Source organism: Onychomys torridus, chromosome 15, assembly GCF_903995425.1.
Source record: "Onychomys torridus chromosome 15, mOncTor1.1, whole genome shotgun sequence".
Lineage (NCBI taxonomy): Eukaryota > Metazoa > Chordata > Mammalia > Rodentia > Cricetidae > Onychomys > Onychomys torridus.
Window position 1 is genome coordinate 29,600,641 of NC_050457.1, and position 10,009 is coordinate 29,610,649.

At 36.3% G+C, this 10,009-nt stretch overlaps 1 pseudogene; it reads left to right on the forward strand.

Annotated features, from left to right (window-relative positions):
- The first annotated feature begins 9,147 nt into the window (after positions 1-9,147).
- LOC118596628 lies at positions 9,148-9,259 on the forward strand (annotated as a pseudogene).
- The last annotated feature ends 750 nt before the right edge of the window (positions 9,260-10,009 follow it).

Here is a 10,009-nt window from a genome sequence, read left to right on the forward strand (position 1 = left end):
TTGAGTTAAGCCAAGATGTATATTTTAAAGGTAACTTGACTTCAAAATTTGAATGTAAGAATATTTTGCTTTGGAAATGAAGCTCTGCTTTTGTTTCCACAGGAAGCTAGAGGCTATGGATTTGTTCCAGATTAAGATACATCAGGTTTGACCAGCCAAGACCACCTGAAAGGTCTCTGATGACACCATGGCCTAGATGATCCAACATCCAGAAAGGTTTCAAGGCAACTGGCTGAGACAATACAGCCTCACCGACTACCCCATAAGCCTCAAATTTTCTTTGTGTCCCCATAAGATACAGTGCCCCCTCCAACAGGAAGTAGTAAGAGAAGCTATGCCCAAATTCCCAAATATACCAAGCTGGCTTTGGAGATGGAATTGACTCACTCCTTCTCTAAACCCAAACAATTGCTAAAAGAAAAGGTTAAGAGATTCTTTTGTCCCATATCAGAAGAACCCTCTGGTGTGGGACAGAGAAAAACCAATATTTTTATTTAATCAGGTTGATTATAAATGTGATCTCTTTCTAAAGAAGAAAAGGGGATATGATATAGATATGATAGGATGAAAGGGTGGATTATTGAATCTACTTTCAAAGAGAGACTTGTTTAAAATGTTTTACATTGCTATGGATTTTAGTTTATTGATAAAAATTTAAGGTCAATTTTGTTATACTGTGTGTATATTTTTACTCTTGTTTAAGCTATTATGTTTATACAACTCATTTGAATTGTAATGGAACAACTAGTCTTCTATAATAGTCAAACATATAGTCATATTAAGTTTTCTAGGTATATATAGATATATTTCAGATAGATAGGTAATCTTCAAATATTTCAAAGACCTACAGAATACGGCATTTAAAATGTTTTTAAAATTTAGACTTTCTGGACAGTAAGACATGTCTGCTCCTGGCAGCACTGATTTACTTCAGAGAAGAGGATGGGCATTGAAGACACTCCATATGGAGTTTATCTTCTTCTTGGAAAAAAATAGCCAGGATAAAAGGCGTGTGTGCCACCATTTTCTGACCTCTATATCTAGTGGCTGTTCTGTTCTCTGACCCCAGATAAGTTTATTAGGGTGCACAATATTTTGGGGAACACAATATCACCACACAGAGGCATGATGGGTAATGAGAAGTACTGATAAAGAGAGAAGCAGAACATCTATAGAGATGAGATGTTTTCTTCCGCCGGGGGCTCCACAGCCTTTGGTTCATAATTCATGTGCTTCCATTTATTTGGCTATTTGTCCCTGTGTTTTTTCCAGTCTTGGTCTCAACAATTCACGCTCTTATAGTCCCTCCTCTTTCTCAACAATTGGACTCCTGGAGCTCCACCTGGGGCCTGGCTGAGGATCTCTGCATCCACTTCCATCAGTTATTGGATGAGAGTTCCAGCATGACAGTTAGGGTGTTTGGCTATCTGATCACCAGACTAGGTCAGATCAGGCTTTCTTTCCACCATTGCCAGAATTTTAAGTCATAAATATTCATACAAAATATACACTTGTATAGAATATAGCTGGTCAATAAAATAGACAAATATTAATATTCTTTTTAAAAAGAATATTTATTCATTTACCTATTTTTATTGTGTGCCATTAGTTTTTTTGAATGTGCTGTCTTTTTGTGTACATGTTGAGGTACAGGTAGTGGGCAATTTTTCATTGACATATTGAGGTTGTTGATAATAAAAATAATTTGTGTTCTGATCCATAAATTATTTTTATGATTATTGTCACTTGGAAACATTTTTTTCTTTGTCACAATTTTCCCTCCTATGACTCTGATGTTGCATGGCATGTTAAAAATAGGCACACCCTGTAGGTATAAAAACAAATTACAACGTGATTTCTTAAAGTCACACAAGCACAGCTAGGTAAGAACTTGGAAAACAGAGTCTTTATTTGAGTTTGTTATGTGTCAATTTAAGTTTTGATTATTAGTTAAAGGAATATGACAGTATGACAGTGATCAACCAAAACCAACATATGTGTTTATAAATAGAATTTGTATAAACATATACCTTAGAAATTCATAATTACATACATTCACACATGCCTGTATAATACAGACTTATATGTGAGTTTGAGTTTCAAAATTAGTATACCTACATGACATAGTAGTTTCCCTATATTTATAATAGAGCTTCAGGGTAATGTTAAAAAGGGTACCAGGAACTTACTTATAAATTAGTGGTCAGACCAGTTTCTGTTGTTTTGCTTGAATATGAAAGAGGCAAAAAATGTATAAATAATCTAATTTCTCTAGGTGTTAACAGACTTGGAATTTCCTTCCACAACAAGTTAACAGATTCCTTCCAAACATTAGTGTATGTAGAAAAGGCCACTGTATGGGCTTATTTGTTTTCCAAACCTTAAACCACAGGGAGCAGTTTTGATACAAGTAGCTATGCATGATGCAAAGCACAATATAAAAGTTAATGAACTAAGGAAGTGTTTATATGCCAACTTCTTGCTAGGCAAAGACCAATGGTGTGAACCAAAACAATAATTTAAGTCTTGTAATCTGAGAAACAGCATGTTGACCACTGCTACTTCTATGAAATTATTAAAGCTGGAGAACCCAACCTAACTTCTCTTCTGTACTGTTTCTGTTACATGGAAATGAATACTAATCTCTTCCTACATTTAAATATTCATTCTTTGCAAGGAGGTTATCTCTTATGAGCTTTGGTGAAAGACAGAGAGGCTTTAAGACATATTTGATTTTTTATGAGCTTATAGGGAGTGGAAGAAGAGAGAAAGAAAACATATAAAATAAGATACCGGGAGGGTAGCTTTCCCTTAAGATCCATCAGATTTTTTGACATGCTCTTGTTTCTAATAGACTCAGAATGCCCCTAAGATGGAAGGAAAAATATTAACATAACCTGGATATCCCTAAAATCATTATTTTACAGTTATGTCAAGAACAGATTGGCTGAAAATACATGTTATCTAAGACAGATACAGATAAACCTAGAGAACACAGATTTATTAGTAATTGTGAATTCCATTACTTCTACAGTGTGCATGTGAGTTTCACATGAAAACATTCCAAAAGACTAGAAGACCCAGGAAGAGACATGCTCTAATCATGCTGTGGGAGGACACAGGCTGAGCCTGTATTCATTCTCTGCATTGCTGAATGCCAGTCCTTCATCCTCACTCTTTTGTCTATTTAGATTTTTACTTCACTTCAACACCATCAGAGACAAGTTGTCATAGACATTTTCTCTTCACTCTATCTTCCATCCTTTCTCCACACTGATATGTAATGCTCATATAACGAAACACTGCTTTGGAAGGTGTTTGCAGAGAATGTCTGGCTCTTAGTATAGTTGATTTCTTTTAGGTTACATTTAATGGAGTGGTATGGGGGTAAGAAGAATGTAAACATCAACTCTCTTTGTAAATAACAGCAGTCTGCATATTTCTAATGTCAGAATGTCCATTTGAATACTCCAGTTGTAACAGGTTATGTGGCTGAGTAGAAAAACAAGAGGTCAAGTGGAACCAGTTTAGCTAGGATCATCTTCAGAATCTTCTGGCAAGGTCTATTGTGTTCAACAGTATGTGAAATTAGTACTCCTTACTAAAAATGCTTTGAAATCTGGTGTAACCAATGACTACTTTCTTTCATATTCTTCTTCTTCCTAGATACTCTTCAGCCATTGATACCAAAGCGTATTTTCTTGTCCATTTTTTTTTTTTCATCTAAAAGAACATCTTGCTGCAGTGTCATGTGTGACATTAAAGGGGAAACTGTGACTATGTGAACTTGCATGGAGGCACAGGAAGCAGGATACTCATCATCAAAGGAAGGATACAAATTATAAATTACCTTGAAATCCTGTGTTCATCTCAGTTGTTTGTTTAAATCAAGTGGCTGAATGCTTGAGCATTATTGGAGAAGTACCATTTCAGGCAAAGGTGTTATATAGTTTTTTTACTGAAATGTCCATACTAGGTGAACAGAACTCAGTAAAATGATTAAAGAATTGACCAATTGTCAGAGGCTGAGAATAATCATGAGAAATAAAAATTCTCTTAAGGACACAAACATTCATAAAGTGGACTCAACTTAAGCATCTTCCAAAAAAAGAGAGTCTCAATGTTGTTCATTGAAAGTCATTATTCAAGTATGACCATTCTTTCTTTCCTTTTCTCCCTCATTTCCATGCTAAAGGGGTCAGACATCCCCATGAGCTAGGTAGAGGTAGGTACAGAAGTAACAGAAGGGGAAAAACACATTTGCTAAACATATCTTTTCTTTTCTGTAGAAATGAAGTCCCAGTCTATATTAATGTTTAGCCAAGAAAAGATGAAGTTCTTTTGTATGATCTCCACATTTCCACATCCATAACCTTTGATTTTAAATAATGTTTAATTATGTCAGAGTGAACAGAGAGACTGTAGGTTTTGATTAATAAAGAGAATATCCACTTTTGAACAAATTTAAATAAACAGTGAGAAATAAATGAAAGATCTTCAGAAACAGAAGGAAAAAAAAACTATGGGATACAGATGGGATGTTTATGATCTCATCACAGAATGCTGTTAATCTTAATTGTAGAGAGTTAACATTCTTAACTTTCTTTTTATTTATTATTTATGTCTTTCATATCATGTCTCCACATCACATCTCCCTATCTCACCCATCTCACTGCCCCCAGAAAAATAAAATAAAATAAAACTTAACAGAAGGGGAAAGATAAAAAGGGGAGAAAAGGAGACTCTCATCATAGAAGCGGCAGTGTGATACAGTGAGTCACACAGCATACCCTTTTATTCATACATTTCTATGTGCAGGAGTTCATCCCAAAGAGTTTTTCTCCTTCTGTTTCTGTGGATCTTTGTTTGTACTCTACCCATGGAAAAACACTCTGCAATGCAGAAGATGAAGATTTAACTGAATAAGCCCTGTCAAAGACTGAGTTTCTGCATGCTCCAATTATGTCAGTATCTACTGGATCTAAGAGCTCAGAATATCATTTAGTCACATCTTGTCTCTTGATTTTCCAATAATAACACAAACAGACTTAAGAAACAAGGAAAGAAAGATCTTAAAAGAGGTGAGATAATAGAACACAAAAAAATTATGAAGGGGAAATGGGGGAAAAGGGAGAGACTCAAATAAGGTAGTTTAGAGGGTAGAGCAGAAGAGAGGAGAGGGGTGGGTAGCTGAAACACTAAAGGTACTTGAAACTCTCAAAAGGAAACTTCATTTTTCATAAGGTCCCATACAGTTTAGTTGAAGTTAATCAACATGGGGATTAATATTCCTCCCAGAAGTCATAAGTTGTCAGAACCCAAACAAATGAAAAATAACTACACAAATCAAACGAAAAATAAAGGCCACTTCCACATATGGAATATCCCCCTTTGAGTAGTTGATCAAGGGAGTCAAGTATTTTATAGGGGTATATCAAACCCCTATAAACAGTACAGGTTATTGCCATTTCTCTTGCTTTTCCACAACTTGATACCAAGACCCTGTTCTAAAGATACCATACACTGATGTTACAGGACATAGAGAAAATAAGCCACTATGGTGTGTAAACTTATCTGATTTCCTAATACTGGAATGTGCCCATGCAGAGTGTTGGGGGAGAAAACTTTTCAAAAATCTTACTCATCTATAAACTCTGGGAGCTACACTAATCATCAGCCTGATAAGAAATGCCCCTTGGTGCCACAGTGGTATTATTATGGAACTAACCAATTGCTTTCTGATTTAAAGATTTAAAACCTTCTCCATAGAAGGAAAACTCATGCCTGCTATTGTAGATCTGGCCAAGAACCCACAGTTAGAGAGCTTATAGGATCTAGGGAAAAATTATTATTATTTTTCTAAACAGTTTTAGTTCAAAATTCTTTCTAAATACTGGTCTTTATACCCATAGAGTAAATCTGCTCTCAATTCTTGTGAGAGACACCTTTTTTCAGGACAGTGTTTTTCTGAACAAAAAATGACCTTTGACTTCAAGAAAGTGCTTGTGGTTGTCTGCACAAGGCTTGTACAACATTAATCCAGTCAACAGTCCATGATGGGTGAGGGATGTAACTGAAACCATCTACCAGAAATTAAGAAGCTCTTATAAATTGTCCATTGCTGAGAGAAGGAAAGTCAGATTTCTTCAGGAATGTGACCCAGCTAGATTGACCATATACTCCATTGAATGGCTTCATTTCCACAAGCTTTGGGTAGCATTTTTTTATTCTGTGGGCTATTGAAATAAAGAAAGGAAAGAAGGAAGGATGAGAGGAAGGGAGGGAGAGAGGAAGTGAAGGAGAGAGTGAGGAACAAAGGAGGGAGGGGAGAAAAAAGGAAGGAGGGAGGGGGAGAAAGAGATAGAGAGAACAGAAAGAAAGAAAGGAAGGAAGGAAGGAAGGGAGGAAGGAAGGAAGGAAGGAAGGGAGGAAGGGAGGGAAGGAGGGAAGGAAGGAAGGAAGAAAGAAAGAAAGAAAGAAAAGAAAGAAAGAAAGGAAGAAAGAAAGAAAGAAAGTAAGCAGATGACATGAGGTTGGGAATAAACGTGGTTTGGGGGACCATCAAGGAAAATTTTGGTATGGTACATGGAATTAATATGATCAAAATATTTTGTTTCCACATTTGATATTTTCAATAAATAAATAAAAATAGTGAAATATTCATATTCTGTAAGCCATATTTGTTTAGTATATTAGATACATATTTACTATGAATAATTTAGAAAGCAAATATAAACCAAATAATTAGACTTCCATTAGTGTCTCCAGGGTTGGTTAATTAATTACTATATTTCAGCATTCAAGACAGACACAAACTTATCCTGTCCTTCAGAGTAATATGCAATTCCCATGATGATATGTGAATCAGTTCCCAAAGCTCCAAATCTGCCTTAGGTCACCACTCTTTGCGTTTTTCATACCGAATACTTAATTCTATCACATTTATATTTTATTATCTGTTAAACTGTTTTCTCTTACATTGTCAAAAAGAATTCTAAATGACTTGACATGGTTCTCAGTTGTGTGCACTCTCCTCTCTTCTGAGTGTGGGTAGATTTCATCAGTACAAGGAGATATCCTTCCCATAATCATGTTGCATGACAAGGTATATAGTAGATCATGCATGTGGATGTATCCAACCATTAGCTTTTCAAATAATTTCCTGCCTGGTTTCAAAAGTGTAGGAGATATCCTAAATATGGAAAGTTTCAACATATCATGTTTATGTTTAAAGGGAGAGGAACCACATGGTAAGTAATTTTGGGGACTTTGGGGGGTCAGGTCTAATCTGACTATTAGCAAGAAAACAAGGTTCCATTTCTCCCCTCTTAGTGATATGGTTTCCTTCATAACCTATCAGATTTCTAAGTCCCCAAGTTAGAGACCAGCCAAGATGACATTTTGAACCCTATGAGATGTTCTACAAAGAACTCAATTGGCCTTGTCTGTATTTCTGATATTAAAAAACTATGAGCTTACAAAAAGATAGTGTTTCAAACTGCTAATTTTACATAGCAATGAGAGAAATGATATACTGTCTACATAAAATGTATCTTATAACTTCCTTAAAAACAAAGTCTTATTTATGATCATTAACCCAGGACTCCTCACAGTACTTGGCAAAATAAATATTTGTTGAAAACCTGGATTCATAGAAGAACTTGATGAACTTGTGACAAGGTGCTATATGTAAAAGTTGGTAACTATACATTTTAGTATCAATGCGTTTTAGCTTCTTTTATGTTGTTGTGATAAACTATTCTGCTAAAAGCAATTGAGGGAGAAGGTATTGATTTTCATTTACAGTCACAGAGGGATACAGTCCATCATGGCATCCAGGCAGGAAAGCACTGTAGTATGAACAAGAGGCTGACTGATCATATTGCATACAAACAAAGAATGCAGAGAGAAAGAAAAGGGACAGACTATGAAACTCAATGGCTCATGTAAGTCCAGGTAAGCTTTTACCTTCTAAGGCTGCTGGTCTCAACCTGTAGGTCAAGACTCCTTGGGGGGGGTAATCAAAGGACCCTTTCACAAGGGTCACATATCAGATATTTATATTATGATTCATAACATTACAGTTATGAAGTACCAACAAAAATAATTTTATGGTTCAGTGTCACCACAGCTTGAGAACTGTATAAAAGGGTCACAACACTAGGAAGGTTGAGAATCATTGTCCTAAATGTTTCACAACCTTCCCAAACACCAGCAGCAGCTGGGGACCCAGTATGCCATGTGAGCCTATTAGAGACATTTATCAGTCAATCCACAGCACATTGTGAGGAGTTGCTTTCTAAAATGGCACATAGACTTTATCTGTGTGCCACATCTCACCAACTCCAATAAATGTCCTTGGATACTAGGAACATTTCTTGAATACTAACATTAGGCTGTTATTCTCTGACCTCACACACCTGTCCTCAGCTGTGTCTAGAGAGAAAGTATCCTTGATATATGCAGGAGTTTTCTGGGGTAATAGAGGTGGAAACTTACAGCTTTATAATGACTGTGGATTAAGGCTGAGCCCTTGACTTCTGTGCCTGAGGTCCATGTAGTTTTTTTTTAATTAATTAGTTAATTATATTTTCCCAGTCCTGTCACAGTTTTCCCTCCCTCCTTTCCTCCCAGTACATCCCCCAACATTCACTCTTCACCCCGCCTCCACTTCCACTCTTCGTTTCTCTTCAGAAAAGGATAGGCCTCTCATGTATTTCAGACAGCCATGACATATCAAGTTGCAGTAAGGCTCTAAGCACCTCCTCTCCTACTGAGGCTGGATGATGCAACCCAATAGGAGGAGACGGTCCAAAAAGCAAGTGACAGAGTCAGAGACAGCCCCTGATCCAGCCAAAATTGAAGCCTCCAGGAGAACAAGTGTCCAGGAGGACACTGACAAGACCTAGCTACAAAACTATAATATGTACAAAAGGCCAAGTCAGTCCCATGTAAGTTCTCTGGTTGGCAGTCCAGTCTCTGTGAGCTCCTATGAGCCCAGGTTAGTTGATTCTCTGTTTTTGTTTCATTTTGTTTTGTTTGTGATGACCTTGGCCTCTCTAGCTCTCACAATCATTCCTCTCCCTCTTCCACAGGAGACACCTAAGGTTTGGCTATGAGTCTCTGCATCTGTTTGCATCTGTTGCTGAGTGTATGGAAGGAGAGAAACTTAGCACTCCCCTGGACAATGATGGAAGAGGCCCTTGGGCCTAACTACATGCTTATGGTTAAGGCATTGTCACCTACTCCATGTAGTTTTTAAAGTAAACTTTTGAAAAAAATGAAAGAAAACCCAAAACATTGTTAAATTGTGTCTTTAAGTATTCTCATATGTAAAAATTTCCATTAAGTGATCTGTGTTGTCTGAATTCAGATGTACATTGGGAATTTCCAAAGGCTTTTTTTTTTTTTTTTAAATTCCACTAAGACTGTTGACAAATCTCAGTGAACAGTCTATTTCATCAGGAACTTGGGAACATAGAAGAAGAAAAATATCTAAATGGCATAAAGAGTAGATGAAAGAGAAGGAGGAAGAGGAGGAGGGTAAGAAGAAACGTGAAAGGGAATAGAAAGAGGAAAAATCTTAAAAACACAAATCAAAAACATTACTTAACCACACAACTACAGAGAGAAATCATAAGGTCTTGTGCTAAGGTATTACTTATAAAAGTAATCCCCAGAAAAAATCATGGAATACATTGAAGATTTACATACTATTTGCCATACAAAGAAGGTTTATAAATATAGAACTAATGTCCTCCCATAATTGAATAAGTTCCGAGGCTATGTGGATCAAAGTAATATAAGGCAGAAGAATACGTCAGGACCAGGCACATATTAGTTACTTAAAGATTACCTAGCAAGATAATCACCTTCTCAGAATGATGGTTGCATGGGACATTTAATAACTGTTAATTGCTCATATTTGAATATGGACTACAGAAGAATCTTTTCAATTTTCTTAGAACTATAAATGGCTGTGTCCAAAAAGACCAAGAAACAATATATG